Source organism: Leptonychotes weddellii, chromosome 8 (genome assembly GCF_054177405.1).
Source record: "Leptonychotes weddellii isolate Sample4059 chromosome 8, ASM5417740v2, whole genome shotgun sequence".
Lineage (NCBI taxonomy): Eukaryota > Metazoa > Chordata > Mammalia > Carnivora > Phocidae > Leptonychotes > Leptonychotes weddellii.
In genome coordinates, this window is record NC_138376.1 from 72,422,559 (window position 1) to 72,439,480 (window position 16,922).

The window sequence follows — 16,922 nt, forward strand, 5'->3', positions numbered from 1 at the left end:
TAACCAGTTTGCATTTCTAAATGTTACATTTTTTGTATCAGTAGTCACTCTGGCACCTAATTCTTTGTTATGGGAGGATCCGTAAGTGCATTGAAGTCATTGGAACTTTATTTTTTTCCAAAAATGAAAATCCTTATAAGAAAATAGGTATTCTTGTTTTCTAAAGACTATTGGTAGTTAAAAATAACAAATAGTTCCTTAGAGTAATAATTTCAAGCACATGAGTTTTAAGCAACAATTTATTATATATCAAAAAGAAATTTATTTTGAATATAATAGTTAAATCTCAAGTATCAAAAAAGTACTATTTTATATAATTCCTTATATGGCACTTAAAACTCTGTGGTTCAAAATGTTTGAATACAAATATCAGTCTACCTCTAATTCCAGACAAAGTATTAATACTGACTGAAAGAAATTGATATAATTGCTAACTGAGCATTATTATTAAAGTTGATAGGAATGTAACATAAATTTAAAAGTGTTTTTCCATTGGTAATTTTCTATTAATGTATTTTCATATGGGCAAAGGAAGAAAAATGAAAAATCGTCTGTGACCACAAACTCCACTTAGTTTTGTTTATTCAGTTTCCAAAATATAGAACACCCAGCCTAATGTTTTATTCAGTCTTTAAGAACCTTCTCATTTATGTTTCAGCAGATACCAAAGTAATCCACATTTGTGTCAAACTAGACCATAGACACTGAAACAAATAAAATCATTCTGACTTTCTTAATTTGTAGGAATAAAAATAGGAGAGACAACCAAGCAAATAAGAAAACCATTCTATCTTGTTCACATTAATTTTTTTCATTTATCAGAATGGTTCATATTTTTCCATAGTAAATAAGAACAGTTTTTATTGTTTTTGAAAATAAAGTTATGTAGCTGATTTTGTATGTAAAATTCTAATTTCAATAAAATAAAAATTCTTAAATGGTTATCTACTATGATCTCGATGGGCAGATTTAAGAATGTTATTAAAAATAAATTTGCTTGTTTCTATTAAATTTTGTGGTACTTTGAAGCTTTCATTATTTCAATTACTAGAACGCATTGTGCAGGTGTTATATGTAATGTGTTTACATTTTAAAATTCTTATTCTATACATTTTTCAAAGATTTTCTTGTATTTTTCTTACGCAAAAATAGTTCCGTAGTCCTCAGTATCTCATTCCTTGAATGTTTGCCATTCGTGAACCATTTCACTTTAGTAAATCATTTTCAGTTAGCTGGATTTCAGCAAATGTGCAGCGGTACCGTCGTATCTGCTACTTCCTACTGTTGCAGATATAATGGAAATATTTGAATAATGTGTTCGTGTGTTCTGCCTCCAGACCATGTGTTTCTGAAGAGTCAAGGGAAACCCACTTCTGGCCATCAGAAGGATTCAGTGAACCGTGGCATATCTTACCAAAATCACAGTGAATTTTCAGAGAAGACATTAATACTGAATCAGAATAATAAGTGTAGAAGTTGCTTAACCTGAATATAGAACCATCTTCAACATTTTAGAAAACATATTTTAGTCAGACCATAAAGCACCAAGGATGAGATCAAAGTGCAACAGTGGTAGTGCAGCCTATAGATTGAGAAGGAACAGTTCATTCTTTCCCAGAAATGCTACTCAACCCAGGGCCAAATGGGACTTTTTTCTATCAAGGACTAACATGTGAGATGGGTAGAGGGTGGGGTCAGTGGAAGGTTTGCTTTCTTTGATTAGTACCTTTCCCCCAGTGTACATGGGAGATGAAAGAAACACACATAGATAAACTCCTCTGGGATGTACATTTTCCACAGAAATCTGGGACCACTATTGAAGTGGCCATTAAAATGGCCTAAGGATTCACACAAGTCATTCTACCTTGAAGACCGTACTAAACAAAAAAATAAATAGAACCCAAGAGAGACTTACTCCAAACCATCAAAAAAAGAAACCTTGACTTTCAGGCTTTCAGAAACACAGTGTTTATTCCATTTACATGACCAAACAAGAAGGAATAATTACTTTGAACATGTATTAAATTTTTATAAGTTCCCAGTGTTGTGTTTTATTGTTTTACCAGCCTTGCTTCTATTTCCCTTCAGTGATTAGTAGTAAGACTTAGCCTTGATGTGTGTTTAAAGAGCAGGAAGGAAGGGATTATGTCGTGTGATGAAGAAAAGGGGAGACATGGTGAATTTAAATCCTTGGCTCAACAATCTGGATCCTGTATGACTGCTATGCACTAGAAGTACAAATGTAAATCTTAAAAATACCCCTTGTTTTCAAGGAGATGGCAAGAATCAACAACTATAGTTCAATACAGCATTTTGGGAGAAGTTAGCAGAGGATGCTGTGGGGGAAGAAATGAAAGTCAGCTGTCTTGCACAGCGGGAGGGAACTAAACAGGCTAGAGATGACCACCTGAACTGAATCCTGAAAGAAAAGTAGGACTAGCCTCAGGGAAATAGGGGAAGGGAGAGCAGGCAGGCGTTTCTGGGAGAGAAGAGGAGATCTGGAAGTACTAAAACATGAACTAATACAAAATAATGAGACATTTGGGAAACCCTAAGTATGAGAAATATGAAAAATGGTCTGGGAAGTAGGGTAAGATGAAGCTGGAGAGACCAGAGGGAGATCCTGAAATTCCTTATATGTACACTAAGCGAAAAAGTTTAGCCATTTTCCTGAAAACAAGGGAAGCCTTTTCAAGATTAACCAGGAAAATAAGGTAATTAGATTTGTCTTTTAGAAAGACTACCCATTCTGAAAGACAGTTTGACAACTTACCAAAATCCTTTAAAATGAATTATTTGTGAAATCAATGTCTCTCCTATCTGAAAAGTAAAATGTGGACTTAATATGTAGAAGTCTTTTTCCCAGCCCATAGGCAAAGAGAAGCATGGACGACCTGTCTTACACAGAAAGGAGACGGTCTTCTTGGCTCTGAAATACTCTTGCTTATTCAGATGATAGTCCAACAAACAAACAAGCAAACAAGAACCCAACTTACTCTGACTAGTCAAGCTAAGACAAAGGTCCCAAGGGTTTTCTCTTATGTTTCTTGTCATCCAATGTGAAGAAAAAGCACTCGATTAAATTGCTTTCCTACTGAGCTTGTCTAGTCACCTAAAATGTACCTTTAACTTAACTCTATTACGTAGACTTTTTCTCCTTCCTGCTTTCTTACTGAAATCTAAGTCCTTGTGATTCATACAATATAAACATTCAGGGTTTCTAAGTTCTGGTGTTGAAGAAAAATCAGAGAGAGAGAAGAGCACTATTCCATAATATATTTCATGTGTTTCATTATATTGCAGCCTTTATTCACAACCACTTTAAAAATGTTTGATTTGGGGGGCGCCTGGGTGGCTCAGTTGGTTAAGCGACTGCCTTCGGCTCAGGTCATGATCCTGGAATCCCAGGATCGAGTCCCGTATCGGGCTCCCTGCTCGGCAGGGAGCCTGCTTCTCCCTCTGACCCTCCCCCCTCTCATGTGCTCTCTGTCTCTCTCATTCTCTCTGTCTCAAATAAATAAATAAAATCTTTAAAAAAAAAAAAAAATGTTTGATTTGGAAAATCATTCACAGTGTATATTAAGTAGAAAAGGATGCAGAACTATATATAATGTGGTCTTGGTTTTCTAATTAAATATACTGTGTAAACATTTGCATAAGTACATTTACATAAACATTTCCTTGTATAGTTCTATGCATGCATACAAAATATTCTGAAGCGATCTGGGTTAAGATTTGGGTTGTGACTGTCTCTTAGACTGCAAATCATTTTAAATTTTATTTTTTCAATTTTTACTCCAGGTTTTCTGCAAGAAGCATGTATTTTATGATTTGATAAACTGATATTTTAAAATACTGTTTTACAGTAATGTAGAGAAATGAGAGGAGGGGACCAGACTGAGGCCAAGATACCAATTGTTTTAAGACTGATACAGTAATCCAAGTGAGAAATGTGAGGATGCACAGGGACGATGCAGGGATGATGACATATTTGAGAGAGATTTAACAAAGTAGAACCAGGAGAAGTTGGGGAAGGGGATGAATGATTGGGGCTGGTGGAGAATAAGGGAGGACGGTCTAAGATGATGGCTTGGATGATTGTGTCATCCCCTGAGAGAGGAACTCCAGCCGACTAAGCAGGTTTGGAGTGAGGAGAAGATGAGGTGGTTTCGTAGGGACTTTTCAGTTTGAGGTGCCTGGGAACCTGTGGAAAAAGATGGCCAACAGACAACAGGAGACAGGTCTGGAACCTCTATGACACCATTGGGAGTCATAAATTTGCTAGTGGTTTCCATAAGGAGCGCCATGGAGAGTGTACAGAGAAGCCTGCTGGACTGAGGAGGAAGCTCTAGGGAAGGGTGAGATGAATAAAGGGAGAGGAGGCTGAGGATGGTAAGAACAAGGAGTAAATCAGGAGCATGTAACTTAGTGAAACCAAGGGCAAATTTCAAAAAGAAATAAACATGGCCAGAGATGAGAAGTCTCAGGTAAGGTTAAAGACAGTGCCCTTTAAAGTACTAATTAAGACCTTTTATGAACTCAATGAAGCTTTTTTTGGTGGAGTAGTTCAAAGGAAAGAAGACTTACTGCAACTGTCTGAGGAGGAAGTGGGAGGATCAGAAGTTTTACCAGTGAATGTAGATTACCCTCTCCGGAAGCAGACAAGTAAACAAAGAGGGTGCTGGCCCCATACTTAGATGGGAACATACGCAATTTTATATCTCCAAGACTCCACTTCCTCTCCTAGAAAAGGATAAAAATAATGCCTGGCTAGCAGTAGTATCATGAGGGTTAACATCTATTACTAGTTGAATGTGCTTGTGTCCTTTCACTGAATCGATTTGTTGTCGCTGCTCACCATGTTTTCATTTTCATATCTTAATCATCAAACCCAGGGGAATAGCAATGCACACAGTTGACTGGCTTTGCATTTCCCTAACTCACGTTTTTTTTACTGTATCTGCCTGAGTTCGATCTCAGAAAATAGTCGTATATAATTCCTTTAGCACTTAGAATAAGAACAATTTTTGTCTGGGAATAAATGGGGTGAAGGCAGAACATTTCTTCTCTCATCCCCACCTTATGAAACGAAAAAACAGCCCCAAATAGAAGATTCTAGGAACAAACGTCATTTGCTTTATGGATCAAATTGACCCATGGAGAATTCCTGTTGTGGATTAGTTCAATATTCAAACATTTCTTTAAATGCAACTCTCGAAATCTCTATCCACTTTTCATTTTTTTTTAAGGATTTATTTATTTGTCAGAGAGAGAGGGAGAGAGCGCACATGCACACAAGCAGGGGGAGTGGTGGGCAGAGGGAGAAGCAGGCTCCTGATGCGGGACTTGATCCCAGGTCCCTGGGATCAGGACCTGAGCCGAAGGCAGATGCTTAACCACCTGAGCCACCCAGGCGTCCCACTCCACTTTTCATTTTTTAATCACAGATTTCGAAAGACCAGACAAATCTCTGTTTAAATGAAGTCACACAGCCATGCTGTGACATAACAATCGTTACCAGCTCATAGGGCAATAGGCAAAGGCAGGGAATGGTGAGTCCACAGTGAGGTTCAGGAAGCAGGTAAATACCTGGAGTTATTCCGGTCAAATCCACGGCTCAAAGTTCTCAAATTTCCCAAGAAGGCAGTGATAGAGGCCACAACCCAGGATTTATCTGTCAAGCAACCAAAAATTCAGCAGGTAAGAACATGGGGCCTCATCTCTTTCTAGATAGTTCAGCAGGAAAGCTCTGTAGGGCAACCATTTCTAATCCTAAAAGATAAGTTCAGAGAGTCGTTAGAAAACAAGAAAACAAACAAACAAACAAACAAACAAAAAATTGAAAAAAAAAAAAAACAAGGAAAAATAAAATACATCATCCTTTTGGGAATTTTTAAAAATTTAAATATGCCCTTCATTTAGCCTAAGCAGTGGAAATTTCTTGAGTATGTATGTGAGTTGTCTGTATATACACTTTGTATTTTAAACTTTTTGGAGCTTATCCAGATATTCCAAATACTAATTTTGGCAGGATTTCCCTTTAAGGATATCCTGCAGAGAATTTGTTACAATTTGAAATAAAAATTGACAGGGAGTGCTTTTTCAGCCCAGTAGGAGTCAGCTACGTGCACATCACAAGACTTGGAGGAAACCCACTCACCCTCCTATTTCCTTCTACAAAGCTGAAAAAGCTGCAATTGGGAGGGACCCTCAGATAGCTCTGGTGGTCCTTTCTGTTCCTTTTGGAGTTGACATTTGAATGTGTTGGAGGAGAAAAATAATCATCATATATTCTCCTTTCATACTCTTTAAATCACAGGAAAAAACAGCTTTAAGAAAAAGTAAGTTTTGTTTTCTTTTCCGTAATGTTTCCTTTGTGTTTTTTTTATGTGGTATTTCGGCTTTAATTTTTTTTTTTTTTTAAGGATGAGAGAGTCTTATAAACTTTCTAGTGACTGCTTATGAGAAAATTTTTACTTGGTCTTGAAGTTTCTTAGAAACTCTTCAAAAGCCAGTTGAGCCAACAGTTGTCATATTTTATAAGCTGAGCTTTTCAGATTTCTCATTTCAATAATATGCATGCGGAGGCTACACAGTGGTCAGATAACTCTTCAGAGTTGTCGCCTCTGTTGTGAAAATGGTCTTTATACATGGGGGTATAGCTTCGTTGCCATAAAAAGGGGGTGGCAGGATTCTGGGGATTTATTTGGCTTAATTTATTTGAATGACTAACTTTATTACTGTGGTTATTTTATGGCTGGGTTTATATGTCCAGAGCACAATTCAAAGTCATTTACAGATTTTAAATGAGTTAGTAAGATTCCTGCTATTTTCGAGAAAAATCTGCCTACTTTCCAGACGCAGCCTTAACGACCATTCCTAATGTGAGGTTTTCGGAGATTGAGCTGAAATGCCTGTGGGTCTGGCCCACACAAATATATGACCTATTACAGGAATCGAAAGCACTGCTTCCTGAAGCAAACACCATTACTACAGAAACAGTATGCGTCCCACATGTGTTTGCGCTGTCTCACCCGCTCAGTCAGACTCCCTTTGGCGTCTGTCAGCCCTTTGAAAACCAAATGCAAATCCTCAGCTGTCAGTTTGGGTTTCAGAAATGTGGAAACTAAAAAGAATCATTAATAAAATGTGTAATCCTTATAAATAAAATGTAAGAAAATCCTCAAGTGATTTTAGCTGTCGTTTCACATCCACAACATCGTCATGTATAAATTCTAACATTTTCATTGGCAAAAGCTATAGATTAATATTTAACACAAATACTGCAAACATGTATCATACAAGGTATTTCTTAACATATTTGTTATGATATATGCCTGAAGCCATAATCCAAGCCGTTTGATGGGGAAGGTAAACTCCGATGTCTGTTTTCCACACTTGCTCTATTTATTTCCACACGTTATCATTAGTTGCCAGTTCTGAGCCTGTTCTACCAACCAAGAGCCGCATTTTGGGTTTTAATGTCACATCACCTCACTGACAAGTTTACCTCTTATTTTTATTATACTTGCCAACAACATTTTGAATAAAGGTGGATTAATTTGGGTTCCTTAGGCAAGCCTAGCAACTTTCTACTGTAATATTGAAAATAAATGTTCATCTAGAACATGTTGGAAAAGCTTTGATTTGTTTTTTATGTTTTCAATCTAGGAAACATGATTTCTTTAGAATTGAAAACCAAATCCTTGGGTTCACATGGGGAGGTCTGAGTCAGATGTCGGCTAAACAAACATGTATTTCCATGTTCTTGTAATTGTCTTTTTCCTCTCTGATTGCCATAATTTTTCTTGGTTACGTTTTGATACCCTGGAAATGATCAGCTTGGGCATTTATCTGTCTCCACAGACTAAAGATACCCTTAAGGATCTAACAGAATCAATGGACCCTTTTCTAAAAAAAAAAAAAAAGCCTGTTGCAAATAGATTTTCAATGACATTTCTGAGTTTGATAGATTCCTGAAATGTGTCCTTGAGTATTCTCGGGGATCCTGATGATGAACCACTGTTTTCTGTGAAGCCAGAAACCTCAACTTTAAGCATACCTTGGTGCCAGTGCATTCCCCAAATCTTTAAAAGGCTTTGGGTGGGAGAACGCCTAAACTGTCTCTCTAAACTGTCCTCACCTGAAGACAGGTAAAGCTAAGGAAAGGATTTTAGTTTAAGGGTTAATTTTTAAAGCAGGTGCTTAGTTAATTCATGGCCATATTTGTCCTGGACAGCAGGTCATGGAAATAAAAGTGGAGTAATCAAGTAGCAGAACAGCTCCTTTTGTGGAGAACAAGGCTTAGGATGGAAGGGTGATAGAATGAACCCACTGAAGACCCCAGAATGTGGAATAGATGACTACAGAGAGGCCTTCCTGTTTCTCTGACCATCCTCCCGAATCTCCATACCTACCTTTCGGTAGATTGGAACCTAAAAGGGAAGATCTAAACCAGTGCCCATTAACTCATACCCTGCCCTTCAGGGCTCACCATCTTTAACCTTCCCTTCTTTATTAGCTCCTTCCATCAGCACTTAAACATGCTCAAATTTCCCGTCTTAAAATGCCTCTCCTTCGTTACTGAGCTCCTACAGTTCCCCTCTCCCTCAGCTTCATAGATCAATCTCCCGAAAGTTTGTCTACATTCTGTTAATCTCTACTTCCTGAGCCTGGCTTCTCAATCTATTGCAGTCTGGCTTTCATCCTCACCAGTTTCCCCAGCTCTCATGGAGGCTGTCAATCACTAGTGTCTTGTTAAACCCAGCAGACATTTCTCATCTATTCAGTGTCTCAAATCAACTTAACCTTCTTCTTCACTTTCCCCACCTTGAGACACTCTTTACCCAGGGTTCCCATGATACCAAACTCATGGTTCTTTCCCACTAAGACCACTCTTTTTTTTTTTTTTAAAGATTTTATTTATTTATTTGAGAGAGAGAATGAGAGACAGAGAGCACGAGAGGGAAGAGGGTCAAAGGGAGAAGCAGACCCCCCGCTGAGCAGGGAGCCCGATGCGGGACTCGATCCCGGGACTCCAGGATCATGACCTGAGCTGAAGGCAGTCGCTTAACCAACTGAGCCACCCAGGTGCCCCATGGGTTGATGCCTGAGTTTTTACATGTCTAACAAGCTTTCCAGGTGAAGCTGATAATACTCATCCAAGGACCACGCTTCTCGTGCTAGGTTGGCTGGAGCTCAAGTCCCAGGTGTGTCACTCACTTGGTCTGGGAACTTGAAGAAGTCACTTAGCCTCTGTGTGTCTCCTTCTCCTTGTATAGAAAATGGAGATCATAATGGTATACCTTTTTCTTAGGGTTGTTATGAGGAATAAACATGTTATATTAAAATTACTTGCTACAGTGCCTGGCACAGAGTGTTAAGTGCTACTTATTATTATCACTAGTCAATGATAATAACTTAGCCTCTCCATTCTTCTCCAAACCAATTTTTACTATGGCACTGATGTGCATGCACACACACACACACAAACTACTGCTCACTCATACCGAATGACCTTCAGCAAATTAAGAATAGAGCAAATGCCTCTTTTCTTTCAAGCTCCCATAGGCACTTTTTGGCAGACCCCTCTGTACACAGACCTAACTGAACTCAGTCACCCTCATCTTTTAGATATCGACTCAGGTGCTGCATCTTCCAGGAAGTACTTACAGACCACCCTCCACCCAAGTCCACATTTCATACCACTTTTGAGTATTCTCACACTACCGATGTGCCTTCTGGCCTCACATTATAATTTCATTTGTTTATCTGTATCTCCTATAAGACTATCTGTCCCATTAGAGTAAAGGACTGTGGCAATTATTGCTGACTTTCTAGTGTCTCACACACTCTTTTGCAGGTTGCAGGGATCAGTAAAGAATGAATACATTTTATAGACACATTTCCAAAGACCTGTAAAATGAGAAGTGGAGACAGGGAACAGAAAGATTTAAGATCTGGCTTGAGAAAAGGGAAATTTTGGATGTAACCCTCCAAATGCTGCTTCTGGGTTGGACTGTTAACACACTGGAAAGGAGAAAAAAAGTTTTAAACTCATAAAATAAATAAACAAGGCTAATAAGTCCGTGAAATGGCAATAGTGTGATACAGAGAAGAGAGTCAAGGCTTTGAAATCTCGTCCATGTTGAGTCCCCTGTGAACTCAGGCAGATGAGTTTGCCTCCCTGCCTTAAAGATGGAATAAAAACACCTATTTTGTAGAATTTTGTATTAGAGTAATAGTAACAGTAGTCATATTTTATTTTTATTTTTTCTCAAATTCTTCTGTTACAATTCTGCTGCTACTAGCAAAGATTTGAGATACTCCTTTGCTTGTTCATTTTGCCAGAGCAATATTCACCAAATGGATCCGGAGTTTTATTTTTCAGTAGATCACTTTGAGGTATCAGATTCATTATGTTATTTAAGAATACACTTTCTGGGTTTATTTGTGATTTAATCACAATTATAGCCCTGAAGATGGTAGGGAATAGGCTTCTGGGGTTCCTGTCTCCCGGCTTGATCCTGTTCCCTTTAATGATTCCTTTTCCTTACAGCTGTTCATAAGACAATTTAATTAACATGGTCATGTTACTCCTAGTATGTTTTAAAAGAGTATTAATAGTTGTCCTACAGAGCCAAAAAGTCATACATAAAGGTAATTCATTTATTCATATATTCACTCATTCATTCATCAAGTAGACCACGCCAGTATAGCACCTACAGAAAAACTGGTCAAAGTGTTCAGTTTTCTTTAGAGCATGAATATCTGAATTATGTTGATGACCATTTCCTGAGTCTCCTTTGAACAAGGAATGGTCTATCATAAATTTTGACCAAATGCCTCTCAGTATAGAACTAACAATGCTTCAAATTTGTGGAAAATTATTTCTTAACATAAAGATCAACACTTCTTTAGCAGATTGTGGGTATAATTTGCATGGAGGAAAAAAAAAAAAAGCATCTGACACCAAGCTGTCATGCTATCTAAATGAAGTAAGATTTAATTTTTAAAAATTATTTCTGATCCTATAATTACATTCACTCTATTAATCTGTTCTCTTGAACATTTTTATAGTTATACTATCACAGAAGATTCTAATCTTTGAGAGTTTTTTTTAATTAAACAACTGTACTCTTAATTTTATTCAATATTTTTATTTCTCTTATTATCAAAGTGATACGTTGTACAATTTCTATAAAGTACTGAACAGTAAAAATGTTTTAAAAAATCCATAACTTCAATCAAGAGGCCTAACATTTGAGTGTATTTTCTTCTAAACTTGTTTTCTACTCTTTAATAGTATTTATGTGGTTGAGATCACACTGATTATTCACTTCATACTCTTTTTTTACAATTAAAGCAATATCAGAACCATTTGCCATGTCATTAAATTCTTTTCCAAACACCATATTAATGATTTCTAGTACTATTTTAAAAGTCATTTAGTAAATAATTTCATATTCTTTTAAGCAGCATATAGAAGTCCTTTTCAAATCCCCAACTTAAGCATAATTTAACAGTCAACAAAATAGAACTAAAAAACACAAAATATACTTTGAAACTTTACATCAGGGATCAGTAAACATTCTTTGTAAAGGGCCAGACAGTAAATATAGAGATTACTTAAAATAAAAATAAAATCTTAAATAAAATAAAGCAGCCACAGACTGTATATAAATGGAAGAGTGTGGCCATGTTCCAATAAAACTTTACTTATGGACGCTGAAATTTAAATTTCCTATTATTTCACATGTCAAAACATTGTATTCTTCTTTTGGGTTTATGTTTTTTTTCATCATTTAAAAATGTAAAAGCTATGTTTAGGTCTCAGGCCATACAAACACGGGCAGTGGCTAGATTTTGGTCCTTGGGCTCAAGAAGGTCACCTCTAATCTGAAGCCTGGTTCCAAGGACACTGGCTTCACCAGGTTTGAGAAGCTTCTGTGAACACATGTATATGCATATATTCTTAAGGAGAGGTAAATAGCTTTCATTAGATGCTAAATAAATTCTGAAACTAAAATGTTTAAAAATCACTGTTTCAGATAATATACATGAAAGAGCTTTGTAAGCCATAAATCTTTTTTTTAAAGATTTTATTCATTTATATGAGAGAGAGTGAGCATGCACAGAAGTGGGGGGTGGGAGGCACAGAGGGGAGAAGGGAGAAGCAGGCTCGCCCCCCACTCCCCACTGAGCAGGGAGCCCACCACAACCCACAGGGGCTCCATCCCAGGACCCTGAGATCATGACCTGAGCCTTAGGCAGACACAACCAACTGAGCCACCCAGGCGCCCCAACCATAAATCATTATTAAAACACATGTTGATATTTTACTTATGACATTATTCAATTAAACCCCAAATGACCTGAAAAAATTGATTAATAGAAATAAAGGTATGCCATTACCAGAATTGTACCTGGGAAACTGATACTTGAAATCCAAAAACCTTATAAACCATAACCTAAAGAGAAAATAGTGAAGTCACATTCCCAAACACACTAAAAATAAGAATTAACAGTTATTCTGATCAAAGTAATTAGAATATTTATTGTTTTGTTTGGTTTTCGACTGAACCAAGAGCTTAGAAATAATGCTAATCATTCCTTCATTTTGTTTCTAAGTTTTAAACTACAAAGCTAGCATAACCAGAAAATCCTAATTTTCAACATCCTGGTTAATAAAAGCTGGTACATGTATTACTGTCTCTCTCTCCCCGCCTTTCCCCACATACACATTCACACAATACAACAAACAGACTGAAGAATAAAACCACCTTTATTGCAACATATGTGTGGATTTGAAAGCTCCACTTAATCGTGTATCTCGACTTTTTGAGTTCTAAGACAATTGCGGAGTAGACACAGGTGTCATATGTGAACTGACTTATTATCAATTTTATTATTATTAAAGCTGAATTGGAAAAGGTTTTTTTCCAAAGACTGCCCCTCCCAGCCCAGGGCGGGAAGAGCACGTGGGCTCCCACAGTAGCAGCGCTCCTTCGTGGGGCTGAGTGGCTGCAGTGGGCTGCCTCCAGCGAGAGGAGCAGAGTTGAGGCCCGTGCACCAGCAATTTCCACTAGAGTGGTGGGGAGAAAATGGGTTACCCTGGAGAGGACCCCTTTGCCCAGTTACTTCTCAGTTAAGTGACTCCACAAGTGTAACAGGATCAGAGAGCCGGGTGGGGAGGAGGGAACGTTTTATCCACATAATTTCAAAAGAAGAAGTCCTTTAAATGACAAGTATAGAAACCTAAGGAAATGAGAGCTCTCATATGATTTTTTTTTCTCATGATTTTTAATCTTGGCTTCTTATAAATTTAAGTCATCAAGGTGACTTGCAGAAATGCCAAGTCAGAGATTTTTAGTTAACAGTGTATGTCACAGACTTGCTTTTACAAAGCGTGGTCTTCAGTTGACCAAGAGCAAAACAGTAGGCTAAATATATTCATAGCAATGTATAGTTGAGTTTTTAAAGTTCTGACATGTAAAAATATTTTGTTTCTAAGTGACTTTTCTCTTGTCCAACTATGGTCGAAATGCTGCCCTCCAGGTGTGGTCTTTCAAGTGCTCCCTGGCTTGTTGCCCACAGCCCTCAGCATGCTACTCACCACCTCCACAGCTGTGTGGACTCCCCACTGCCTAGAAACCTTCCCCCACCTTTTCCTAGAGGCTAGCCTTACTCAACCTTCACAACACAGCTCTAGAAGAAGCTTTACTTGAAGTTTTCTAGAAATTTCCTGAAATTTCCAGAGCACTCCATGCATTTGTCCAAGTATCTCTGCATGTCGTCTCTCCTTTCTGCCCTCATTCCTTCCATCCGCAATATTTACTGAGTACTCAGCATATGCTGGTATGATGCTAGACAGCAGGAGTCCGGTGGGAACAGAGCATCTGTCCCGCCTGAAGTTTACTGTTGAGCAGGAAAGATGATGAACTAGAGCTAAGGCCAACTGTATGTGAGGAGTACTGAGAGCCGTGAGAACTTAAGAGTCAGGTTCCTCATCCGGTGGAAGGGTCATGGGTAATGAAATTTTCTGTGAGTCTCTCCCACGCCAGGATGGAAGCTTTTCACAGGGGAGATCTGTTTGACCTTCACTGCCAAGCACGGTGGATGGCCCAAGTTGGCACTCCAAGGCTCTTTGTGAAACCCACAGAACTAAAGTACACTGTGTTCAGAGAGCTGTTGGATATTGTTGGGTTTAAAATTAAAAAACGCCAGATTATGAAAGGTCTGGAATACTATGTTAATGAGCTTGGATTATGAAGGTCACAGAAAGTAGCATGATTCAAACACAAGTCATCCAAAGACTCTGGATTGGTCTCTATTTAGAAAACAAGAGGAAAGTGGCTCTTTGGCCTAAATCTTTAAGATTCTGTGGCCAAACATCTGACTTCTTTCTTCCTGCATCCATTCAACACATACTTGAGCCAAGCTCTGTTTTAGGTGCCAGGGACACAGCCCTGAACCAGGCAGGAGAAGTCTCTGCCCTTGTGTGTGTGACACATTGGCGTGCCTTAAAAATTCACACACCGAGTGAGGCTTTGGGTGAAAATGAAAATAACGCTGAATCATAACCAATATTTGTCAGCTAATACTGTGAACATTTGGTTTCCAAGGGAATGATAACAGATGTTCCCATTTACTTTACCTCCAAAATTAGCACGAGCAACCTGGGATCAACACATCGTGTAGGTGTAAACCACAGTTGCCCAGTGAGGCTGTGAGCATTTTGACTGTGGTCATTTTCCTTTGATAGATGCCGAGAACCAACTTTACCTAAATCTTTAAGACTGAGAACAGATAAAAATTAAATTAAAGCTGGTTTTGGGCGCCTGGGTGGCTCAGTTGGTTAAGCGACTGCCTTCGGCTCAGGTCATGAACCTGGAGTCCCGGGATCGAGTCCCGCATCGGACTCCCTGCTCAGCAGGGAGTCTGCTTCTCCCTCTCCCGCTACCCCCTCTTGTGCTCTCTCTCTCTCTCAAATAAATAAATAAAATCTTTAAAAAAAAAAAAGCTGGTTTTAAATATCACCATACAACAGCTCAAATGGTCACCCCCTCCATCACCAACAAATTCTGAACTGTCAAGAGAGTAATTTGAAATTATTGATTATTGTTATCACCAAAGTACAGGATACAGTTCTGCCTTGTGTCTTTTTAAATCACACTCTTGCAGGAAGAAGATTATTTAGCTTCAGGCAGAAATACTAGAAAAACTAGTTTAACGTCAACTTCCACCACCCGCCCTACATCCCCCAACCCAAACACAAGCCACACTGCACACATACCCACATGGATTCACATACACACAAATATACAAACCACACATACACACGTCGCTACCTCATTTTTTTTTAGGTGAGGATCCAGAAAATAAAACCAAATGTGGTTTTGGATTTTTCTCCCCAACTCCAGAGTAAACCAATAATAACTATAATAAATAAAAACCCAATAGAAATTGAATCGCCTTGAATGTTGGAGGGGACATGTACTTGCTTTTGAGGATAATCGGTTTGTTTTCCACAGCTAATGGCAGCTCGGCTTGAGCTACGGAGTGAACCTCTCTGCTTACTCAAGTGAGGTGGTTACCTGGTCAGTAATTCAAACCTGAAGTGCCAGATACAAATAAGGAGAGCTTTCATTTTTTTCGCCTTGGGACAAAATCACAGCAGTAACCAAAGCCGTCACTCCATACAAGCTTTTTGCCCATCTATATATGAAATGGCTTCCATTAGCAGCTGGAAATCTGAACTCTGGCGGAAGCTTTTCCACAAACCACTTTGTCAGCTTTCAAAAAACAGTCAATGTGCCTGCCCGAACTTCAGTTTTTCTCACTTGTTAGATGAGAGGAACAAACTAAGGAATTTCAAAAATCCCTCCCAGCTCCTAGATTTAGTGGTTCTGTCAAAATGGGATTGGATCAGAAGCATGCTTTTACAGGGAAGGAAAAATATCAAAATGACTGTGGCACTAAGAGGATTTATCTCTAAATATCTGACTGTACCCAGAGGGGATTCCTTTTCCTGAGTTTCCCAAAACTCTCTTCTGGGGTCCCCCTCCTCCCTCCTTCCCTGCCTAGTTCTAATGGTTGACTTTTTTTTTTTTTAGTAAACTATTATAAGAAAGACTGGTTGTGCAACTAATTTATTGGAGGGTGGAAGTTAATTCTTTCTTTCTCCTTGAGAAAACAAGGTCATACAGAGCAGAGCTGAGAAACAAATTGTAAAAAATTACCAAAATGGTGGTAAGCGTAAGATTCCTTTAAGTGGGTCACTAAACTAGCACCCAATTTTGGCCGATCTTAAAGAAAATCTTTCATGTTTATTTAACAACCTGGTCCTGTATAGGTCACTCATTACAAAGCAGTAATCTAATCTAAAAGAAGCTTGTTAAAATTCATGCAAATGACAGATGTGGTAATAAAGTAGTGTGTGATATATAAAAAATTAATTTTGATTAGCAATGTGGGTATTTTCTATTAAGTGCTTACAAAATTTTATTTGGAAGATATATCCCATTTTTCCTAATCTTTCTGGAAAATAGCAATGGATACTATCTTCAGAATGTAGTTTCCATATCTGTAAAATGAGTAGTAACTCATCTATCTCTTCTCGTTCTTATATTCTATGATTAGGAACAAGAGAGTCAGGTGAAATAAATTTAGTCTTTTGATTTGTGTTAAGATTTTATTTAATTTTTAAAATAGACCACACAAGCATTTGGAACAAAATTCAAAAGGTACAAAGGGCTATATAGACAGTGAAAAGTAAATCTCACTAAATAGTGAAAAATAAATCTTCCCTGTCTATTCATTACACTCTGTCTTGTGGTTTCTCCAAGAATGACTCCAAGTTTGTTCTTTTGGGAGTTTTTTTGTTGTTGTTTCTTTTTCTTTTTCTTTTTTTTTTTGAGAGA

The 16,922-nt window shown here is 38.0% G+C and overlaps 1 protein-coding gene across 2 annotated transcripts in view; it reads left to right on the forward strand.

Annotated features, from left to right (window-relative positions):
- The first annotated feature begins 6,122 nt into the window (after positions 1 to 6,122).
- Positions 6,123 to 16,922, forward strand: part of FHL5 (four and a half LIM domains 5) — a 43,487-nt gene continuing 32,687 nt past the window's right edge. For both annotated transcript variants that reach the window (XM_081828677.1, XM_081828676.1), the window contains exon 1: positions 6,123 to 6,341. The gene's annotated coding sequence lies outside the window, so the exon portion shown is untranslated. The remainder of the gene's footprint in view (positions 6,342 to 16,922) is intronic.